Source organism: Bos grunniens, chromosome 13 (genome assembly GCF_055505025.1).
Source record: "Bos grunniens cultivar Pamir isolate PY7600 chromosome 13, Bosgru_T2T1.0, whole genome shotgun sequence".
Lineage (NCBI taxonomy): Eukaryota > Metazoa > Chordata > Mammalia > Artiodactyla > Bovidae > Bos > Bos grunniens.
The window spans coordinates 9,258,613-9,283,551 of NC_141177.1; the positions used below are offsets into that span (position 1 = coordinate 9,258,613).

Consider the following 24,939-nt stretch of genomic DNA (forward strand, 5'->3'; position numbering starts at 1 on the left):
AAAGGACGTCCCAGCTTGCCCAAATGGGGCCAGTTTAATAGTGTTTTCATGTTACTGCCTTGGGGATGATGTGAGCTTGAGCAACATTTATACAACAAAACCTAAATTCCCATTACAGATGAGACAATTGAGGCCTAGAGACTTCAAACAGCAGTTTTGTTTTGTTTTTTAAAAAGAAACAAGAGACCTTTAGAGAGCTGGTTCTGTCCTCACTACTTTGAAGTCTTGGGGAGACTTCTCAATGTCTCTGAGTTTCACTCTCTTTACGTAATAAATGAGGAGAATGCTTATACCTGTCAGTGTCTCCAACCACAGATCACCCAAAATGCTCCTGTGCTAGTTGAACGAATTGTACTCATTACACCCCCTGGGAAACCACATGACTTCTCTTTAGGAGGATTTTAGGAAGAACTGACAAGATGTGGGCTTGTGTTAGGTTATTTTGGGGAGGGTTTCAGGAAGCTGGCTTTGCTCAGGATGTTGGTGAGAAGTGGGACTATTCTCTGACTGGATATCTTAACTCTCAGAAAGGAAGACTAGATAGAGGTTAGAGCTCACTGGGTCTAAGTAGCTGTCATTTAAGATAGGAAGTAGCTGTCATTCAAGATAGGAAGGTGCTCAGTCATACTGGTGCTTTGTGTAATTTAGCTACTTTTGTCTGTGCTCAAACATGATTACTGAGTGGCTTATTTTGGTCTTAATCCATCTGGCACTTGTGGTAAAGAACCCATCTGCCAATGCAGGAGACATAAGAGATGTAGGTTCCATCCCTGGCTCGGGAAGATTCCCTGGAAGAGGGCATGGCCCCTCACTCCAGTATTCTTGCCTGGAGAATCCCCATGGACAGAGGAGTCTGGGGTCACAAAGAATTGGACATGACTGAAGCAACTTAGCACGCATCATGGACACAGAAAGACCTTATCTTATGTTGAAGTTTTGTGAAATGTTTATGTTCAACAGGAGAGCATAAGGCCCACTGGGGTGCCCGGTCAGGTCTTAAAACTCAGAGGTTGTTTTTCTCTATCTCTATCAATCTCATAAAATTGTGGTGAGGATTGAAAAGATATTATCTCTGTTAAATGCTTTGTATAGGTTTTGACAAGAGTAACCTTTTAATGAATGTCAGATCTGATAAGAGTAATACTGTTAAAATCTGTTGCTTAGTTATTGTGAATAATTATTAATTTATGCTGCTGCTGCTGCTAAGTCACTTCTGTCATGTCCGACTCTGTGCAACCCCATAGACGGCAGCCCACCAGGCTCCCCCGTCCCTGGGATTCTCCAGGCAAGAACACTGGAGCGGGTTGCCGTTTCCTTCTCCAATGCATGAAAGTGAAAAGTGAAAGTGAAGTCGCTCAGTCGTCTCCAACTGTTCACGACCCCATGGACTGCAGCCTACCAGGCTCCTCCGTCCATGGGATTTGCCAGGCAAGAGTGCTGGATTGGGGTGCCATTGTCTTCTCCTAATTATTAATTTATAACTGTTAATAAAAAATGATTTGGTATTAAGGAGAAAAGATTGGCTTCGTAACTCACTATGTTGCTCTGTGATCTTGGGCCAGTCACTTCACCTCTCTGAATCACAGATTCTTTCTTTGTGAATGAGGATGCTAGTGTCTGTTTTAAGCAATCCCCAGGTTTGGGTACTTTAAAAAAATAATTTATTTATTTTAATTGGAGTCTAATTACTTTACAATATTGTGGTGATTTTTGAGAACCATGTTGATTACGCTGCTAAAGTTCCTTGAACACCAGGGACTAAAGCAAAGTGTCTAGAAGCACACAGAGTTTTAGTTTCCTCTGCTCCTGACTGCTCTTTAAATTCTCTGTCGACTGTCATAAAGAAAGGAAAAAATAGCATTGATTGTTGTAGTGTCATCTTCTGGAAGTTTATGGTCAGAAAGTTCCCCCAGTGTCAGAGTGGAGTCAGAGTCTCTCTTTCAAATAGATCTCTTTCTTCCTCAGAGGTAACCAAAAGCCCTCTTGCTTCAGTGAGTGATCTCACCCAGGTCCAGCCCTTTTCCCACCCTTACCTTTATCTGACCCTCTGATCAAAGGAGTCAAGTGTTAACTGTCACAATTACTCATTTTTTTAAATGGAGTCTTATCATGTTTTTTTTTTTCATAGTAACTTTATATTTTTTTAATTTATTTAATCATTGCCTTAGATTTTATGGTTGGTTTCTGCTGTACAATAGCAGGGAGCCCAGCCTGGCACTCATTATTATTATTATTACAAAAGACTTTGACTTTACAGAGAAGGAATATATGTCTCTGGCTTCCATTGCTCTCAAGGCAACCCTGTGATATGAGCCGCAGGATCACGTATAACACGTGAAGACAAAAGAAATTTCTGGCCCCAGGTCACAAAGTTATGCAAAGGCAGAGCTGGGACTCAAAATGAAATCCTCTGATCCCAAAGCCACTGGTGGGGAGACCAGAGTTGGGGGGAAGTTGCAGGCAATCTTCCAAAGTCCCCCATGGTACACTCAGGTAGGCAAGCTCTCCTGCTGGTGAAACAAATGAGGGGCAGGGGGTGGTCATACTGCAGAGACATGTCCTGCTCCTCTTATTCTCCTCTCCCCAGAAAAGCAGAGCCTGTGCCCAAGATAGACACGCTCTTCCCCACGACTCACCATCTGCCTGGACCACTGCCAGCTAAAGAGCTGGTGTCTGTCCAGTAGAGATGCTGCCACAATGGTTGCAGAAACCTTACCTGTGTCACACCTTCTAAAGTAGGTGGGGTTGAGGTGTGGGGGTGAAGGGCATTGATGCCCAGGTGTGAAGAGTCCTGCAGGAGGCTGCAAAGGAGGACCTGAGTTCACACACAGCTGTGCGCTTACCTGCCCGTTGGTCTGCTCTTCTCTGTTCACTGATGATCCATCACATGCCATGCACTGCTCTAGGTGCTGGGATGCTCTGTCAGTGACAAAGTGAGCAAAATTTGCACCTGTGGAATCACAATCTGTTTTCACAAGACCCACAGGCGAGGTCGAGTTTCAGAAATGCTGATACTGGGGCATTTGGCCCCAAGAGGCAGCAGCAGGGGTTCTGGCCATGTGGGGAGATTACACGTTGTACGAGCCTGACCTCAGCTCCTCCGCTTCCCCACTCCCCTTCTTGTCACCTGTATCCACTCCTCAGCTCAGGTTAGAGAAGCTCCGTCAACCCCCAGCTTCCCTCAGATGTCTTCCTGCAAGGCCACGAAGTTGAGCCAGCTCTGTCTCTTTGCAGCGCTTCTAGTCCTTGGGGACAACCTAGGGGGTGAAACCAGAAACCAGGCCCAGGGTAAGTCCATGCTCACCTTTCCTCTCTAGGCTGGGGGTGGGAGTGATGAGGGGAGTCCATGGAAGGGGCTGGGGAGCAGGGCTGACATGAGTGCAGCCAACCCTCTCTGGATTTCTTCTGGGACACTAACAAATGGACATGTTATTACATGTTCAGCTTTTAAACAAAAGTACCCCACCTCACCGAGCCAGATCAGAGACCCCACTTCTGAGACTCTCTTTTCCTGGTCACTATCTTTTTCCTAAACCTCAGTGTCGTATAATAACAAGATCCACCTTTATTTATTTGGATCCTGGTTAGTGCTTCAGCCTCCTGAAACTCTTGGGATTTACTGTTTTTCTGTAAGTCATGATATGAGTCAAGGATGGGATCCTAGACAATGTCTGGATGGGACTGGATCCCAGCAGACACCATCAAATGATTAGAGGGTTAGAACTACCAACCTCCATTGCCTATGGGCAGAGGTGAGGGTACTGAAATTGAGTTCAATCACCAATGGCCAATGATTCAATTAACTTGCCTAGCTCAGACCCTCAGTTAAAAATCCCAAAACATTGGATTCTGAGACCTTCAGGGGAGCTGAACACACAAAGGGATTGTGAGGTGGGGAGAGTCCTGAGAGACCTTGGAACCTCTGCACCCTTGGTTCCCCATTTGTCCTATTCTTCTCCATTTGGCTGTCCCGGGGTAAAAGGCTTTCTTGAGTTCTGTGAATGGTTCTAATAAATTGCTGAACATGGAAGGTGGGTCATGGGCTCTATGAATTTATAGTGAGTTGGTCACCCTTATGAGAGACCCTGGAACTTGTGATCAATACCTGAAGTGTGGGCCACCTGCAGGGAGGGAGTCCTCACCCTGTGGCATCTGGGTCACCTCTGTGGATTTAGTGTCAGAAGGGAATTCCCCAAGCTGGTGTGGGGGAATCAGTCGCTGTTGGTAGAGACCCCCCATGTCTGGTGTCAGGGAAAAAACCCAGACTCAGTCTTCTTTATCATTTGGGTCTGAGGTGAGATTCGGGGACAGGGGACTACTGTGTTAGGAACAGTGCACTCAGAAACCTTTACCAGTTCTCTGCATTTTCAGAATTCCTGGCAGAATCAGGTAGTTTATTAAATGGGCTATGACAGGATATTGTCTAGTTCTGATGCTACCACCTACATTCTATGTGTCCTGGGGCAAATTATCTGCAGTTTCCTCACCTGAATGGTGGGGAACAGATTACATGAGTTTTTTGAAAGGCATTGTATTCAGTCCCTAAGTTGTGTCTGACTCTTTGCAACCCTATGGACCATAGCCTGTCAAGCTCCTCTGTCCATGGGATTCCCAGGCAAGGAGTGGGCTGCCATTTCCTTGTCCATTGAAAGGACTGCCAGTCATGAATATAGAGTTTACACAGTCATGGTCCATGATGTCCATTTTCTGCCAAAATGTTTTAGTTTGAAAGACTAAACCGTACCACCTCCCCCAAAAGAAACAAGTGCCAAATAACAATCATTTCTCTGTTATGAAGTTAATCAGAGAGTTGAGTGACAGCTTAGTGTCTTCCTTCCAGAGGCAACTTGCAGGCAGAGCAAGAATGCAGTGCCGGGGCCCAGCCCAAGCAGGATCCAGGGATACCCTCAGAATGAATGGCGTCGGTGAGAGAGATGAAAGTAAAAGGAGAGAGAAAGAGGCTGATATTCCTTGGTTTATACAGAAAACCAATAAAGCCCCTGACACGGGATTTGCTCTGTTCACGGAGGCCTCAGGCGCCCTGTTGATGGGGCGAAGATGCAGAGTGCCTTCTGGAGAGGGTCTTAGAAGCCCGGGCAAAAAAGTGAACTCAGAGAGCCTCTGTGCTCCAGGGGATCAGCCTGAAAAGAGAGAGAGAGAGAGAGAGAGAGAGAGAGAGAGAGAGAGAGAGAGAGAATGACATGGGGAGATCAAGCATAGGTGGAACAAGATCTGCAGCTTTATTTCCAAAAGGAGCTTTTATACCCTGAGTTACACATTTCCAGAAATGGAAGATGCAGGGTCATACAGAGTCAGCTCAACATTCCATCAGTTTTACCTTTATCAAAACCAGGACATTTTCTGCATACCTTTCCATTTACAAGGGTCTTATGTTATGTACATTATCTTCTGGCCCTGTGGTCTGCTAACATTTTATGACTCTTTCCTGATAAAGGCTGGTCAACCAGAAAACTTGTTTTTTCCCTTAAAGTGTTTTTTCTTTATTTTTCTAATCTGTGTCCCCCTCAGAAAACAAAGTTACATTCTTATGGAGCAAAGGTGCAGTGGGTTACAACAAAGAAAGAACTTATTAACTCAAGGGTCTTATGTTGCTAATGCCAAGGCTACTGCTTGTTTTTCTTACATTCTAATTATATTAACTAATGCAGTCCCAGGCACACATTGGGTAAGGGATAAGGAAACTTGGTAGCAAACTTTGGCTCAACAATGCAGTATTATTTTAATAAAACTTTTTTACCGCTCAAAGGTTATGGTTGGGATGTTGTGAACAATCATGTGTGTTAGTTGCAAGAATATGGATAAACCTGCCAAGCAGGCTAGAATGCTAACAGAGGGGTTAGAATGGAAATACTCCTTTCAAGCCCAGGAGACTTATTAATTAGAGCCCTAAGTTGATTTTCTTCAGAGAAAGGTGGTCGGGCATAGCCCCCTGTTAATGTCAGAAGAGTTGGTGAAAAGTACAATATAGTAAACAGTAGACAGACAGATTGGTTTCGGGGTAGATGCTTGAGCAGGTCCATGGAGTCCCTCAAGTCCTGATCTTCCTTGCCTGTCAGATCTCCTCCGCATGGCCTTGTCATGGGAGGGATCTCCCATGCTGGCTCCTGGCATCTCCCCCATTTTTATGTTTTAAGACAGCCAGATGTAATTCAGTCGCGAGCTTCTGAGTGCTCTGTCGAAGAGTTCTACCAATACAAGGAAGAACAATTATGAGAAGCAGAACCAGAGCAGCCAAAGCAGCATAGCTAAAAATAGTAGACAGAATTTTTTTCCTGAAATAAAGTGCGAAAATGTATGAAAAACATCATTTGCTGCTCCTGCGGCAATAAAATCCAATCAGGAATATTCCATGGTCTTTATCTGATTGTAAAGTTTTCCTAAGTCTAAACTAACGCTGGAGCTATTCCATACTCCCGAAATGTGGTTTTTAATTCTCTCCCAGTTATAATCTGTCTCGTTTACTTTCAGGGGTGTTACACAAATCACCGGTAATCGGCATGACAAGACAGTGCCAATTTCACTTTTAATTTCTGTAATTCCGTCCCAATATGCATTACCTTCTCCTCCAGGGCATCTACCTCCATTTCTAGTTTCCTATCTATAACTTCCTGTATTGCTAATGATAAAGAGACATTTTTAGACATAGTATCAACATATTGAGCAGTATGCACTTGTTGAGTCAATGATATTGCCGCCACAGTGACAGAGGTAATTGCAGTTATTAAAGGTGATATTCCCAAGATAAGTAAGTCCACAAACCATCGCGATCGCATCAAATCTTGTAATTGTTGCAACACAGCAAGACCATAGTTATCATTCCAATAAGTGGTTACAGTCACAGGCACCATAAGATAGGGTGGACATTGCAACACTACAAAGGAGCAAACGTTATGGGTGGATCTATTTGTTGCTCATCTGGGATTTCCTATGCCAGTTGTCTTGGGTACTGTTGGACTCTCCGTGTCAGCAGGGGAGGTAGAGGTAGAGGAGTCCCCTTCCTTTTTTGCGGTCGAAGTAATGAGGGAATCAGGTGCCTGGGGGACTGTGACATGACGAATCAGTCTGTCCGGGATCCAAATCGGAGAATCTGTGTCCTGAGGAAAAATATAAGCATACCCTCCTCCAGGAAACTTCTAGCGGAGGCCCCTTACCCCCATATGGAGGAGGAGGCATGGGGAGACAGGAGTGTCCCATTGGTCCTGGACTCTAGGACTCCAGGGATTGCAGTAACCTCAGGGGTCCGAACAGGAGAAGTGGAGTCCTGTGGAAACACATAAGCATACCCTCTCTCACAAGTTAGCAACACATCCGGCCCTTTTCACTCTCTGCTAAGGAGGTCTTTTCACTTGACCAGGGGCTGAGTCATAGCCCCTTCAGGAATCCAGTGTCTCATCATTGTAGTCTGCCCCTGTGTGTCTATGTTTAAATGATTAATTACAGTGGAGAGGAATACTTAAATTTTCTCCATTTTAATTTAGCTATCTGATTTTTTAAAGCCTGGTGTGCCCTTTCCACTCTGGTTTGACCTTGGGGATTATAAGGTATTCTTGTTGAATGTACTTTGGAAAATTGTTGACAAAGTCTCTTAAAAGCAGCGGAAGTATAAGCCGGGGCATTATCTGTTTTTATTTGTTCGGGGAGTCCTATTTGGGAAAAACATCGAAACAAGTGCTGAATTACATTTCTTATTGCTTCCCCTGATCTAGCAGAGGCTATAATAACCTGAGAAAAGGTATCCACGGTAACATGCACAAAGGACAGTTTTCCAAAGGCCGGGATATGAGTTACGTCCATTTGCCAGAGAGCATTAGGCCTAAGGCCTCAGGGATTTACTCCTAATGGTGGAGATGGATTAAATATTGGGCAATTTGGACATAACTTAACTATTTGTCTAGCTGTTTCCTTAGGGATATGAAATTCATACCTTAAACCTGCTGCATTTTGATGGTGAATTTTGTGAGAATTTTTGGTCTTGTCAATCTTTTTATGTAAGTTTAAAGCAATTACTTTAGTTAATGCATCTGCCAAAGCATTTCCTTCATGTAAAGGGCCAGGCAAGCCAGAATGGGGTCTAATATGTCCCACAAAATATTTTTTATCTCTGTGTTTAATCTCTTTCTGTAAATCAGATAACAAGGAGAAGATAGTAGTTTATTTTCTGGAATATTAGCAGTCTCTATATGAGGAAACAACCCTACAATATATCGGGAGTCAGTCAAAAGATTGAAGGTGTGGTCTCTTAAATGTTGAAAAACCCAAATAACTGCTCGTAACTCAGCCTTCTGGGCAGATGTCTCTTCAGTTACCTGAACATGGGATATTTTATCAATAATTGTGACTGCTTTACCATTAGAGGAATCATCTGTGAAAACTAAAATTGTCCCTTCCAAAGGTTGAATAGAAAATTTCTTTGGAAAAATTACTGGATGTGTTTTCAAAAAAAAAAAAAAAAAAGCAAAAGGGGGCTTGAGGACAAATGAAAGAAAATTTGACCCCAGAAATCTATCAGGGCAACTTGCCAATCATCAATATTTTGTAAAAGAAATTGCAGTTGATCTTTATTGAATGGAATCACTATATTTGTTACTTTTTTTCCAAAAAGTTTCACACTTTTTTTTTACCTTTTCTAATTAATTGTGTCACCAAGCTGGGATAAGATAAAACTATTTTTCTAGGGGTCACTGGTAGATGGAGCCATTTCAGTGGGCCTTTTTGCCACAAGTATCCTGTAGGTGTATGTTCTATGGTGAGAATAATTAAATCCCATCCTCTGGTAATATTAATCCCAATTAACTGATCATTTAAAGCCTCATCCACTTTAACAAGAGCCAACTCTGTCTCACTAGTCAACTTTTTCTTAGAACTGGGATTAGGATCGCTTTTTAAGCAATCAAACAAAGGCTTCAAATCTGCAGTAGTCAGTTTTAAATGTTCAGTTCAGTTGTTCAGTTGTGTCCGACTCTTTGCGATCCCATGAATCACAGCACACCAGGACTCCCTGTCCATCACCAACTCCCGGAGTTCACTCAGATTCACGTCCATAAGTTAGTGATGCCATCCAGCCATCTCATCCTCTGTCATCCCCTTCTCCTCCTGCCCCCAATCCTTCCCAGCATCAGAGTCTTTTCCAATGAGTCAACTCTTCACATGAGGTGGCCAAAGTACTGGAGTTTCAGCTTTAGCATCATTCCTTCCAAATAAATCTCAGGGCTGATCTCCTTCAGAATGGACTGGTTGGATCTTCTTGCAGTCCAAGTGGGCGTATCTAATTAATATCTCCTAATAATTTTTGGAAATCATTTAAAGTTAGTAAACCATCTCTCCGCAGCTGCAAAAGGGGATGACTCACAGTATGGATATTTAATACCCTCCCTAAATGAGAAAAGGAGGACTTACTTGTATCTTATTTGGAGCTATCTTTAAACCCCAGTTTTCCAAAGCCTCAATCAATTCAGACAAAATTTGTTGCAACAAGGCTCTGTCCTTATGAGCTGCCAAAATATCATCTATATAATGTATCAAATATAGATCTTTATATTTTCCTCTAACATTTTGTACAGCTTGGTCTACAAATTTCTGACACAAGATGGGGCTATTTTTTATTCACTGAGGCAAAACCTTCCATTGAAACCTTTTATAGGGCCGTTTAAAATTAGCTGAAGGTAGACGCAAGGCAAACCGTTCAGGCTAGAGGTTGAATCAGTCATAAATGTCTAAATATTTAATGCATCATGATTTGTGATGATGCCTTACATAGTAATGCACAGTACTTCAACAGGGCAATCATTCATGTTATCAAGAGAACTGAGATTAACCCCAGGACCAACACAGGTACACACTTCATCTTGACTCACCTGGACCACTGCAGCAGCCTGCCCAGGGTCCTCTGTCTCTGCCTTTTGCTCCCTAGAGGTCACTCTCCACACTGCAGCCACAGGGACCCTGTTAAAACTGAAGTCCTATCCCATTGTTGGGCTTCCCTAATGATCTCAGAGGGTAAAGAATCTGCCTGCAACTAGGGAGACCCAGGTCCAATCCCTGGATTGGGAAGATCTCTTGGAGAAGGGAATGGCAATCCACTCCAGTATTCTTGCCTGGAGAATTCCATGGACAGGAACCTGGTGAGCTACAGTCCATGGGGCCTCAGAGAGTCAGACACGACTGAGTAACACTTTCATCCCATTGTTCCCATGACCAATCCCTCATGATTTCCCAGCTCTCTCAGAGTCAAATTCTGATTCTTAAGAAGTCCTACAAGGTTTCTCACGACCTGCCCCCGTGGCCTCTCTGCCTCATCCCCTTTCCACTCCGCACCCCGCCCCCCCCCCCCCCCCCGCTCCCCCCACCACTCAGCTCCTGCCACCCTGGTCCTGGCTGCTGCACAAACACACCAGGCTCGTTTTTGTCAGCCTCTGCTCAAGGCCTCCTGATTCCAGAGTGTTTCTTTAACTTCTACAGCCTCCTGTATCCCCATCACTCTCTTTCTACAAAACACTCATCACCACCTGGCATGAGATTTTCCGGCCTTAATTGTCTATTACCCTCTTAGAAAGCATATTATCTTACTAGTTTTCTTTTCTGCTGCTTTCCTACACCAAGAAATATAAGTTTTAGGGGGGAAAACATAAGTATTTGTGAATATTTGTCAAGGGGATGAATTTCCCATTTCATCCTCATGCCAAGTTCATAATCATTGAAGAGACTGGATATAATAAAACTCCTGTTAGTCTATTTGATGATGAGGCTTATTTATATAATTATGAGTCTCTTCTAACATCCTATATCATGATAGGAAGATAAAAATAATAGTCTGACTGGGAGGAAAGAATATGAGCCTTGAGTTTTGACTAATATAGTGCCAGCCTGGAAAAAGCTGTCTAGGCCCCATGAGCAAGTCACAGAAGTCCTTCATTTCCGACTCTGCCTGCAGTTGCCTCTGGAGGAAAGAAGCTCATCTGTCACTCAGCTTTCTGATTGATTTCATAACAGAGAAATGATTATTATTTCACACACAAATTTCTATTTGAATAGGTAGTGAGGAAACGTAGGTAGACAAGTCTTCTGGACTAAAACACTTTGATGGAAAATGGACATCATTGACCATGACTGTGTAAACTCTTCATACTCATGACTGGTAAGTCTTTCAAAAAGCTCACGTAGCCTGGTCCCCCTATTCAGGTGAGGAAATTGCAGATGACTTGCCCGAGGACACAGAGCATGTGAGTGGCAGGATTGGGTCAGGACAAGACACTCTCCTGGCACAACCCATTGTATAAACTACCTGAATATGCCAGGGATTCTGAAAATGCAGAGAAGTGGTAAGGGGTTCTGAGTGCACTGTCCCTAATACAATAGTCTCCTCTCCAAACCCCAACAGGGACACAAAGAATAAAGAGGAGTGAGTCTAGGTTGTTTCCCTGACTCGAAACATGTGGGGGTCTCTGCAAATAACAACCAGTTCCCCAACACGCCACTGTCTCAGGGAGATGAAATGACGTGCCCAAGAGCACACAGCAGCATAGTGAATTACTTAAGCCCATCTCCTTTCATTAACACCAAGGCATTATCCTATTACACTGTTACAAATGAATAATTTGAGTAAAAATTAAATTTGTTATATATTGCTATCAGATCTGACATTGGTAAAAGTTACTCTGGCAATACCTGTGCAAATAATTTTAAAAGTAACTTTTTCTTCTGATCACAACATGATGAGATTGATAGACAAAGCAAAAAGCAACCTCTGAGTTCCAAGACCTGCCCTGGCACCACAGTGGGCCTAATATTCTTCTGCTCAATATTAACATTAAACAGAACCTCAATATCAGACAAGGTCATTCTGTGTCCATGAAATATCAGGACAAAAATAAGACATTTGGTAATCATGTTTGAACACAGACAAAACAAGCTAAATTACAGGAACAACCAAAATGACCAGACATCCCCCTATCTTCAGTGACTGCTACTTCTGGGAAGGAAATGGCCACCCCGGTCCAGTATTCTTGCCTGAAAAATCCCATGGACAGAGGAGCCTGGTGGGCTACAGTCCATGGGGTTGCAAAGAGTCAGATGTGCCTGAGTGACTGAGTTGAGCAGAGCAGACTTCAACTAGAAACCAGATTGTGTGTAGTGATATCTGGCTAAAAACACTAACAAATACAACCATTATCCTTATTTTATAATAAAGAAAGGAAAGCTCAGAGATGTCGAGAAATTTGCCCAAGTCTACAAGGAAGTAGTGAGTAACAGCACCAGCACAAGCACCATCTGTGTTCTTGTTTCATTACTGTTCTTTCCGTGGTCCCCATGCCTCACTTTCCTCATCTGCAGTAACACAGATAACTCTCTGTTCTCCAAAAGTGTCTCCAACCTACATCCTCCCAGAGGCAGGAGCAAGAAAACATCATCAAAGTCCCTCTACTTGGGAGACCGGGGGCCTGCAGTGCGAGCAAATGAATACAGCAGCTGAGAGCCGTCTCCATGCCTCCATTTCCTCCCTTGAAGGATTCTTAGGATGATAAATAGAATAATACAGGCAAAATGCTAACACAGAGCCTGTGACACAAAAAAGGTAGTTGCCCTTTCTTTAACTGAAATAAGAAGCCCCCTCCCCACATGTGACCTCAGGGAATCCGATTCCTTAGAAAAGTGGACAACTGAGTCTGATATTCATTCTCCTTCTTAGAGTCCAGGAGAACAACCTGCCCCTAAATTGGACTGAACTTAGAAGTAAGGAATAAAAGCCTACATACTGAGGTGTCTGTGTCTCAGGTTTTTGTGTAGCTTAGAGTGGCTGTGAAAAGGTAGATGATGCTGTAATGGGTTTGCTTCCTATACCTGGTAGGGCACACTCTGTAGATGGAGAAAAGGGAGGTAGCCACTGCTAAGCAGAGCAGAGAGGACCACCATTTCCATGGACCTTACTGGTTAAGGTTTGTAGTTGCAAACAACAGACTCCACTCCAGTCAGTTTAATTTTGAATATGCATTTATTGAAATATAAGCCACAGAAAAGAAAATTGTAACATCATTGTGCAGTCAAGGAGCTTCTTTATCCCAAACCCTTCTCTCGTGATTGATGCTGAGAACTGGAGGCTGGAAATTCCACCGTGACCACCCACAAGAAGGGCAGTGATGGTGGGGAGGGCGATGACAGTGAGGATGCTGTGAGGATGCGGGTGAAAACAAAAGTCCTGTCATCAAATGGCAGGCTCTGTAGTCACTGTGGGCATGAGGAATGTTCTCCATCCAGCACTCCTTCCTTCCTCAAAGAATTATGAACTGTCTCCTTTGCCGGGGTCCAGCCCCGGCTGACCCAGGGTATTCGAAGGGGAGACGGCGTCGGCGACCTATTCAAATGGTAATTAGAGATATAAAGAGTAATAGAATGAGGATAGCTCAGTAGGAAAATTCAGTGGAGAAAAGAGGCTGAGTAGCTTGGTTTACGCGGAAAATCAATATAACCCGTGACACCAGGTTAGCTCTGACCACGGAGGCCGCAGGCGCCCTCTCGAATAGCGGAAGGTGCCCCACCTTAGACACCTTCTTGAGTGGGTCTTAGAAGCCCAGGCAAATAAATGGTCGCAGAGGATATCCATGCTCCAGATGGAGACTTCAGCCGGAAGTTAAAGGAAAGAATGACATGGGGAGACCAAGCGTTGATGAGCAAGGCCCGTAACTTTATTTTCAACAGGGGTTTTTATACCCTAAGTTACATATAGAGGATAATAGGGGATGCAAAGTCAGCAGTCTTTGATTCTTATCAAAAACCAGGGTTTCTTTCCTGCAAATTTATCGTATACAAATGGTTTAGGTGATTTACATCATCTTCTGGCCAGAAGGCCTATTAACATTTTATGACTCTTGACAAGGACTTATCAACAAAGACTTATTTTCTCTAAGAGTAGTTATTTTAAGGTTTGGCGCCGTCTTCCGAAGATAAAATTGCATTCCTATAGGGCGGATGTGTAATGGGTTTACAACAAAGGAAAGAATTTATTACCTTAAGGGTCTAAAGTTACTAACACCAAGGCCACTACTTATTTTCTCTACATACCAACTATTAATTAATACATATTCAAGGATACAATTCAGGGGATGTGAAAACTTGGCAACAATCATTGGCTCATCAATGAAATCCTTTACTAGTTTATTCTGACAGTTTCTAACTCTCTGAGAGGTTCTAAGCTATTTGACTATCTTAAGCTTCCTGTGCCTCTCGAGGCTGGGAGACTGTAAACAATCGTATGCATAGCTGTAGGAGTCCGGGTAAACTTGTCAGGCGAGTTAGAGAGCCATCTGAGGGGTTTGGATTTAAACACTCCTAATTGCCCAGGAACTTTATTAATTGGAGCTGTAAGTTAACTCTTTGACAGAGAGAGCGAGATGGTGGTGGGGGACAGCCCCCAGTAAAGTCAGAGGTGAGAGCACAAAGCAATAAAGTAGGCAGACTCTGGTTTTTTGGGAGAAGATACTCGAGAATATCCGGGGAGACTCCCGAGGCTCGATCCCGCCTTTGTGTATGCCGAGCCTCCTTCCTCATGACCTTTGTCACGAGCAGAATGTCTCTCGCCAGCTCCCGGCACTCCTTGGTGTCAGGAACTGCGCTAAGTGCTCAGGATAAAGGCAAGGCTGGCTTTCGTGGCGCTGAGAGACAGCTGGATGAGACAGAATTAAGACATGTAGACCCATGGAGGAAAGGAAATAGACAAGTTCTGCTGAGGAGGGTAGGGGAGAGAAGAACTGAGAGGAGACTGTTTCAGAAGCAGCCACAGCCCAGTCCTGCAGGGATCCTCCTCGGACTTCAGAGTTTCAGGGACCACTCTTCGCACATCCTCTTGCTGAGTTCCAGCTCCAGACGTGGACACCGGTCATCTCGACAGATCCAAGATTTTCCGAAAAATGTGGAACCGTAGTCCCCATGATCTGAATGGCCAACGAGAAGGAAATGAGTTTTTCAAGACTTGGGTGGGGGTGGGGGGCTGCCAGGAGCACTGCAGACCTGCCCTGGAGGGTGGCTGAATCAGTGTTGCCATCTGAGAAAGGGGAGCATATGATCAGGCTCAGATCATCATAAAGAGGCATCTAGGGCTGACCTTCTGCCAAGGTCACCCATGAAGGACACGCTCAGGGTTACAGGTGTCACAGAACACTGCAGCGTCTTCTCCTGGGAGGCAACAAGGAGGAAAGAAACTGTGCAGGTGTGAATGGTGTGTGGTTTCCTGAGCTCCACCTCTTTCCCCAGCCTTCCCCTCCCACCCTGACCTGACCCCTGTCTTACCACCAGGACCTGGTATTGATATATATATATATCAGATCAGTCGCTCAGTTGTCCGACTCTTTGCGACCCCATGAACCGCAGCACGCCAGGCCTCCCTGTCCATCACCAACTCCCGGAGTTCACTCAGACTCACGTCCATCGAGTCAGTGATGCCATCCAGCCATCTCATCCTCTGTCGTCCCCTTCTCCTCCTGCCCCCAACCCCTCCCAGCATCAGAGTCTTTTCCAATGAGTCAACTCTTCACATGAGGTGGCCAAAGTACTGGAGTTTCAGCTTTAGCATCATTCCCTCCAAAGACATCCCAGGGCTGATCCTCTTCAGAATGGACTGGTTGGATCTCCTTGCAGTCCAAAGGACTCTCAAGAGTCTTCTCCAACACCACAGTTCAAAAGCATCAATTCTTCAGCGCTCAGCCTTCTTCACAGTCCAACTCTCACATCCATACATGACCACAGGAAAAACCATAGCCTTGACTAGACGAACCTTTGTTGGCAAAGTAATGTCTCTGCTTTTGGATATGCTATCTAGGTTGGTCATAACTTGCCTTCCAAGGAGTAAGCGTCTTTTAATTTCATGGCTGCAGTCACCATCTGTAGTGATTTTGGAGCCCAGAAAAATAAAGTCTGACACTGTTTCCACTGTTTCCCCATCTATTTCCCATGAAGTGGTGGGACCGGATGCCATGATCTTCGTTTTCTGAATGCTGAGCTTTAAGCCAACTTTTTCACTCTCCACTTTCACTTTCATCAAGAGGCTTTTAAGTTCCTCTTCAATTTCTGCCATAAGGGTGGTGTCATCTGCATATCTGAGGTTATTGATATTTCTCCTGGCAATCCTGATTCCAGTTTGTGTTTCTTCCAGTCCAGCGTTTCTCATGATGTACTCTGCATATAAGTTAAATAAACAGGGTGACAATATACAGCCTTGATGAACTCCTTTTCCTATTTGGAACCAGTCTGTTGTTCCATGTCCAGTTTTAACTGTTGCTTCCTGACCTGCATACAGATTTCTCAAGAGGCAGATCAGGTGGTCTGCCTCTTGAGAAATTTGTATGCTCAAATATATATATTTGATATAATTAAAAGATATATATTTGATCCCTCAGTGACTCCTCCTTTCACTGAGAGTCAAATTCTGATCTTAATAAGTCCCACAAGTTTCCTCATGACCTGCCGCCATGGCCTCTCAGCCTCATTGCCTTCCATTCCCCTCCCCTCTGCCCACCCAGCTCCATCCACCCTGGTCCTGGCTGCTGTTCCAACACACACCAGGCACATTACTTCTACAGCCTCTGCTCAAAGCCTCCTATCACAGAAGATTTCCCTGACCCTGGAGAGAAAAAGCACAGCATCCTTTCTCCATGTCCCTCTCTACCTTTAAGAAACTTATGACCTACTATAGGATTTTCCCCCTCTGCTATTGTTTGTCTGTTAGGTCCATACCTAACAGAAGCAGAAGATATTAAGAAGAGATGGCAAGAATACACAGAAGAACTGTACAAAAAAGATCTTCACGACCCAGATAATCATGATGGTGTGATCACTGACCTAGAGCCAGACCTCGTGGAATGTGAAGTCAAGTGGGCCTTAGAAAGCATCACTATGAACAAAGCTAGTGGAGGTGATGGAATTCCAGTTGAGCTATTCCAAATCCTGAAAGATGATGCTGTGAAAGTGCTGCACTCAATATGCCAGCAAATTTGGAAAACTCAGCAGTGGCCACAGGACTAGAAAAGGTCAGTTTTCATTCCAATCCCAAAGAAAGGCAACGCCAGAGAATGCTCAATCTACCACACAATTGCACTCATCTCACACGCTAGTAAAGTAATGCTCAAAATTCTCCAAGCCAGGCTTCAGCAACATGTGAACCATGAACTTCCTGATGTTCAAGCTGGTTTTAGAAAAGGCAGAGGAACCAGAGATCAAATTGCCAACATCCGCTGGATCATGGAAAAAGCAAGAGAGTTCCAGAAAAACATCGATTTCTGCTTTATTGACTATGCCAAAGCCTTTGACTGTGTGGATCACAATAAACTGTGGAAAATTCTGAAAGAGATGGGAATACCAGACCACCTGACCTGCCTCTTGAGAAATCTGTATGCAGGTCAGGAAGCAACAGTTAAAACTGGACATGGAACAACAGACTGGTTCCAAATAGGAAAAGGAGTTCATCAAGGCTGTATATTGTTACCCTGTTTATTTAACTTATATGCAGAGTACATCATGAGAAACGCTGGACTGGAAGAAACACAAACTGGAATCAAGATTGCCAGGAGAAATATCAATAACCTCAGATATGCAGATGACACCACCCTTATGGCAGAAATTGAAGAGGAACTTAAAAGCCTCTTGATGAAAGTGAAAGTGGAGAGTGAAAAAGTTGGCTTAAAGCTCAGCATTCAGAAAACGAAGATCATGGCATCCGGTCCCACCACTTCATGGGAAATAGATGGGGAAACAGTGGAAACAGTGTCAGACTTTATTTTTCTGGGCTCCAAAATCACTACAGATGGTGACTGCAGCCATGAAATTAAAAGACGCTTACTCCTTGGAAGGCAAGTTATGACCAACCTAGATAGCATATCCAAAAGCAGAGACATTACTTTGCCAACAAAGGTTCGTCTAGTCAAGGCTATGGTTTTTCCTGTGGTCATGTATGGATGTGAGAGTTGGACTGTGAAGAAGGCTGAGCGCTGAAGAATTGATGCTTTTGAACTGTGGTGTTGGAGAAGACTCTTGAGAGTCCTTTGGACTGCAAGGAGATCCAACCAGTCCATTCTGAAGAGGATCAGCCCTGGGATGTCTTTGGAGGGAATGATGCTAAAGCTGAAACTCCAGTACTTTGGCCACCTCATGTGAAGAGTTGACTCATTGGAAAAGACTCTGATGCTGGGAGGGGTTGGGGGCAGGAGGAGAAGGGGACGACAGAGGATGAGATGGCTGGATGGCATCACTGACTTGATGGACATGAGTCTGGGTGAACTCTGGGAGTTGGTGATGGACAGGGAGGCCTGGCGTGCTGCGGTTCATGGGGTTGCAAAGAGTCGGACACGACTGAGTGACTTATCTGATCTGATCTGATTGTTTTTCTCCCTCCTAGAAGGCAAGTTATTTTGCCATATATTTTTCACAGCTGTTTCCCCAAACCAAGAACAATGCTTTGTAGGGACTTAATTCCCATTTTCATTTTCTTAACAAGTACACAGTCTTTAATAGAATGGATATGATCGAATTCTTTTTAGTAAAATATCTACCTGATGATCGGACATATTTACATAATCATATCTAATATTCAGTCTACTGAGATGATAATAAAATAATGTGATCCATGTGATCACTATATTATTATTAACCCCAAAACCTCTCTGAATCCAAATATTTATAGATTTTTATGGGGGGTTTTCGATAATTAGCCATACTGACTGAATTATCAGCCATGGCTGATTGATCTCAATCTCAGAGCCATCCACTATCCCAAGAGGTGCTGGCAAGAAAGTGGTGAAAGTTCAAGCATCTAAGTGAGTGTTTGAGGTTTTTGGGAGACCAGTCCGTACCTGAAAGCTTCCTGGTTGCCTTTCTTGAGTGCTCTCATGACCTATGAAAAAAGATAAATTCCAAGAAGTTTAGTAGGCCTGGGCCATGAACCAAGACAAAGATCAAATATAGATAATAAAAGAATAGTCAAGAGGGGACCTGAAAACTATATGAATCTGCCTTGGTCCCGCGAGCCAACCACACAAGGGCTGTGTTTCTTGCTTACCCTGCAGTTACTCTGCTCTTTTGATCCCAGGTCTTTCTGGCTTATTTTAATAATGGAGGAATATCAATATATGACACCTAAATATTTTTTCTTGCCCAAGGAAGGTACATAGACATTTTTTTTTCATGAACACATCTTACTAGAAAATGGAAAAAATTGGCCATGAAATGTGATTAAACTCTTTATATTAATGACAGGTAATCTTTTCAAAGAACCCATGGAACATGTACCCCCATATTCAGATGAGGAAACTGCAGATGATTTGCCCCAGGACACAAGCACGTGGGTAGTGGGGTCAGGATTAGGTACTGTCTAGTCACAACCCATTTGATACAGTACCTGATTCTGCCAGAAATGCTGAAAATACAGTTTACCTGTAGAGTTTCTGGATCCAGTGTCCTACTTTCATTACTTCCGTGTCCTTAAGCCTCATCTAACCCCTCATATCACAGGTGAGGATGAATCTGAGTTTACCCTGATGCCAAATACATGATGTCTCTACCAACACTTAACAGCCACAGTCAATGTACTTCTGGTAGTGTATTGGTGGGCTTAGCGCAGATTCTGTAGGTTGAGGGCTCAAGACTGTCCTCAGTTCAGATGCAAGCCATGTGATCTCGAATAACTCATACTTGCAACCAACTGGCCAAAAATCAGAGGTTCCATGACTCCACCTCCATGTTCAATAACTCTATAGACCCAGCGACTGAACTCAGGAAACACCTCGCTTACTGTACCCACGTTATCATAAAAGATAAAGCTTGGGGACAGTGAAATGGAGGGAATGGGTAAGGCAAAGGTGGAGTGGAGATGTGCGGAGCCTCCATACCCCAGTGGGCTCAGCACCCTCACATCACCTCCTTGTGTTCATCACTCTGAAAGCTCTCTAAACACCAATGTCCATGGATTTTTATTTAGGTTTCAATACAAAGGCATACTGATTGAATCAGTGGTCATTGGTGATTGAGCTCAATCTCCATTCCCACCCCTCTCCCCAGAGTTGCTGACATGGATGGTATTGAAAATTTTAACCTTTAACTGCCTGTTTGTCTTCTTCTGGAGACACAGGCAATTCTGATGATATCTTGGATGGACATTCATTATCTAAGAAAGACAGTGAATTCCCAGAGGTTCAGGAGGCCTGGGTCAAGAATACGGCCAAGGATGAAATAAGGATGCTTTTATTACACTACAGTGAGGATCAGAGACACTGACCAGGAATAGAGGCTCAAGGATGTGGTCTCTGACTCGGTATTTTAGGTGGGATATATATATTTTTTAATTCTAATTTTCCTTTTTTTTTTTTCCCATGTTGAGAGTGGTGAAATGTTCCTGCAGTTAAAACTAGCCAATTTCCAGGGAGAAATACAAAGGGGGCTGGCAGCACCCACCCTACCACTGCTCCCCAGCCCCTTCTGTGGACTCCCGTCATTTCCCTCCAGTGTGTAGAGGAGAGGTGAGGCTGGACCTACCTGTGTGCACGGGGTGCTCTCCACCAGGATAACCAGGAGGGAGAAGGGCTTCGAAGAGGCAGAGCTGGTTCATCTTTGTGGCCTTGCAGGAGGGCTCCTGAGGATGCTGGGGATGGACTGAGCTTTTAATATCCTGGCTGAGGGGTAGGATCAGGCCACGAGGAGGGGAGTGGGCAAAGGGAGGAGCTGGGTCAGTCCTGTTTATTGTGTGATCTCCCTACCTAACCACGTCTCCTGCTTCTCTCTGAAGGGGCCAAATGTCAAAAACCAGCAGTTCTCAGACCTGCCAATGCCTGTGGGTCTCATGTAAACATAGATAGTGACCTGACAGGTGAAATTTGTCCATCTGAACACCTAGAGCCGTGCCTGGCATATGATGGATGGTCAGTGAGTGGATGAGAGCCGACCAACGGACAGATAAGTGATCAGCAGTGTGTTAGTGCACATCCACCTTTTCAGCCACGTGCAGGTGTCATCTCACCTGGACCTCAGTGCCCTGAGCACCATCCCCCCACCTCAGATGACAGGTGTGACACAGGACACCTTCCTGCAACCATTGTCACAGCTCCTCCACTGGATGGATGTGTGCTATTTACCAGGTACTGGTCCAGGTAGGAACTTAGCTAGGAAAGGTGACATTGTCCTGGGCTGTAACCCTGTTTATGCTTCAAAAAAGGGACAAAGAGGAGGTGGCAGAGGGGAAGAAGGGAACTGAACACAGGTGGTGTCCACAGCCTGACCACATGCCATCCCTCACCTGGTTTCACAAATAGGAGAGCTGTTTGCCCTAGTGGACTTCAGGGGACCTTGGAAGGTTAGCTGCAACCTCCTCCTTCCTCCTGCTCTCCCTCAGTGGCGATGGGGCCACAGGACCTCAGCTTGGGTACCAGCTCTGCGTTTTCTTAACTTTGTTCCTGAGTATTTAAATCTCCCAGAGTCCTGTGTCCTCAGGTATCAGATGAGATCCGCGCTGCACACATCATGTGGTTGACGTGGAAGCCATGGAGGCAACAGGCATATATTGCTTCTCCCTGAGAAGCTAAAGTCCTTTGAAATGTTAATAATAACAATAATAAGGAGTAATTATAGCACACAAAACCTAGCTTTTCTATGTGTTACATGTTATCCTAAGTACTTGACATACATTAACTCAAATAGTCCAGAAAAATCCTAAAAGAGAGGGTGAGAAGCTATTGATACTTTCTCACGTTACAGAAGAAGAACCTGAGATAAGAACAAATAAAATAATTTGCTTAAAGCCCTAGAGTGGTCAGAGAGTTTTTGAACCCAGGATTCTGACTTCAGAGTCTGTGCACATGCACTCTGCGGTATTGTAAGCTGTAAACTATAGTGCACACGTGAGGGGTGACACACTCACAATCCCTTCACTCTCGTATATTCACTCCCAGTTACAATCATGTAGCACAAGTCTCTTTACTCATCCACACACAGACAAGCATTTCCCAATCTCTCTTTCTCTCTCTCTCTCTCTCTCTCTCTCTCTCACACACACACACACACACACTGTGCTACACTCCAGACCCAAGGAGAAGGGAGCTGGGCTCAGTGCCCAGAAGCCCCAGGAGCAAATCCAGCCAAATGTCAAGCAGGAACAGAGCTGGGTGATAAGTTGAGAGGACATGGGGGGCTGCCTTCCTGCACAGACACCCTTTCCCTGGAGAAGGGCAGGAGCTCTCAATACCAAGCTGCCCCAGGACAGAAGGGCTTCGGGAGCCCGTGAGTCACCAAACAAGCCACTGTGAGAGGAGGGTCTACTCTTTCCTCAGACATTCCACATGCATGATTTCGTTTAGCCTCATGTCCATCCTACAGCATCTGAGATTTTCATCCCGCTGTGTGAAGGAGAAAGCCAAGCCTCAGAGAGTTTGGAGGTGAAGCCACTTGCTTAGTACACACGAACAACAGAGGGTACAGCGAGGATTCGAGTTCAGGAGGCCTTCTGACCCTGCCCCTCTTCCCCTCAGTCTATCCACCTGAGACCAGGGAGCAGCAGAGACTCCCCTAACAACAGAGACATCTCTTTTCTCCCCCCTCCTCTGTCATCTGTCTTTCTCTCCCAATCTCCTTTCCTGGTCCTCCTCACTCTGATCCAGGTTAGAAGCCCCAGACCAGAAGCCCCCTGATGGGCTCAGCCTCCTTCTCCCCCCCCCCCCCCCCCACTTCCAGCTTGTGAGTGACTAAGGTCTCTAATAACAAACCTGCTGCAATCGTCTTCAGAGAAATAAGAAGGCGGGAGCATCACAAGCATTGTATTCTGGACAAAGATCCAGACTATGGGACTCCAGATATTATTTCTGCTTCTATTTCTTGGTTCTTCCCTCTGAAATTTAAGAATTTTAGATTCCCTGCTATCTAACTGGGTAGATAGACTGAAATGGATAGACTGCACCCGGGGTAGACACATGATGTTTAGATTTCTATGACATAATGCCCTCTGAGAGGGGCATTCATATCCATGTCATGCTTGGCCTCTTTCTTACTATGTGATATAACAATTTTTGGACCTACAGCGTCTTCCTCCTTAAAAGTGCTGTCATGAATACCATTATTTAAGGATTATTTTAAGCATTAAAAGGAAGTGCTTGCTGGGGGTGCTCAGTCATTCAGTCATGTCCGACTCATTTCGAACCCATGGACTACAGCTCACCAAGCTCCTCTGTTTGTGGGATTCTCCAGGCAAGAACATCCGGAGTGAGTAGCCATTCCCTTCTCCAGAGGATCTTCTCAGCCCGGGGATCGAAACCACATCTCCCACATTGCAGGCGGATTCTTTATTGTCTGAGCCACCAGGCCAGCCCATTAAAAGGAAGAACATAAACCAAGGTTGCGTATCCAGCTAGAACATCAGTATTGTTAGCCCCCACATCACATTTCACAGTTTTTAAAAGTTTGCCAGGACTTGATAGTGGGAGTTTATAGAAAATAAATTTCTAGCATTGTTAGAAAAAATAAACAATCTGGCAACACAGTCCTGCAATTTATCAAGAACAGTGGATTTCAACGTTGAGTGAGCATCAGAATCCTTTAGACATTAGTTCCAAAACAGATTTGAGAATTCTAGTTTCTGGTTTGATTTGGTAGGTCATGGGTGGGACCTGAGTGTCTGCATCTACCAAGTTTCTGGGGTTGAGAGTGCTGCTCGAAGGACCATGCTTTGAAAGCTGTGAACTAAGCTAAGGAGAGCTGTTCTCTTTTCAGGAGGGGAGTGTTCTCTCCAGTTTCCATAATCCCCGCTGTTCCTTATTGTCCCTCCTGCCTCCACCCCCACTCCAAATATCCACATAACTCACTTGGCCTGGAGGGCATTTAACATTGTGACCTGAGAGGTGGATTCACAACAAGTGTTCTAGAAAAAGTAGCTTGTTATTATTTAACCATCTTAGGAGTTAAGCTTCATTATTCTTATTTTAGAGATAAAGAAACTAAACTACAGCTCAAGAAAGTGACTTGCTGGAGGAGAAACAGCAAGGGAGGAAGGAAAATTCCTTCAGAAATTCCTTTCTTCAAAATCAGAAGGAAGACAACTGCCAGAAACTGTTAGTCATGTGGGTCCCCAGTTATTTCTATGTTACTAATACAAAAACAAAGAACATCTAGGCAATACTATCAGAAATTAACATACATGATGCATCAAAGAATTTGGAAGTGACTGTCTAATATTAGATTAGATATAGCTTCCCTGATAGCTCAGCTGGTTAAGAATCCTCCTGCAATGCAAGACACCCTGGTTTGACTCCTAGGTTGGGAAGATTCATGGGAGAAGGGATAGGCTACCCGTTCCAGAATTCTTGGTCTTCCCCGGTGACTCAGACAGTAAAGAACATAGCTGCACTGTAGGAGACCTGGGTTCGATCCCTGGATTGGGAAGATCCCCTGGAGAAGGGAAGGGCTACCCACTCCAGTATTCTGGCCTGGAGAATTCCATGGACTGAATAGTCCATGTGATCACGAAGAGTCAGACATGACTGAGTGACTTTCACTTTCATCTAATTTTTTTTAATTCATGCTGCTTAATTTTTTAATTTATTTATTTTAATTGGAGGCTAATTACAATATTGTAGTGGTTTTGCCATACATTGACATGAATCAGCCACGGGTGTACATGTGTTCCCCATCCTGAAACCCCCTCCCACCTCCATCCTCATCCCACCCCTCTGGGTCATCCCAGTCCACAAGCCCTGAGCACCCTGTCTCATACATCGAACCTGGACTGGTGATCTGTTTCATATATGATAATATACATGTTTCAATGCTATTCTCTCAAATCATAACACCCTTGCCTTCTCCCACAGAGGCCAAAAGACTGTTCTATACATCTGTGTCTCTTTTGCTGTCTCACACATAGGGTTATCATTACCCATCTTTCTAAATTCCATATATATGCAT

At 44.4% G+C, this 24,939-nt stretch overlaps 1 pseudogene; it reads right to left on the bottom strand.

Annotated features, from left to right (window-relative positions):
* LOC147360141 (autophagy-related protein 13-like) overlaps positions 1-24,939 on the bottom strand; it is a 33,280-nt pseudogene that overhangs the window by 1,005 nt on the left and 7,336 nt on the right.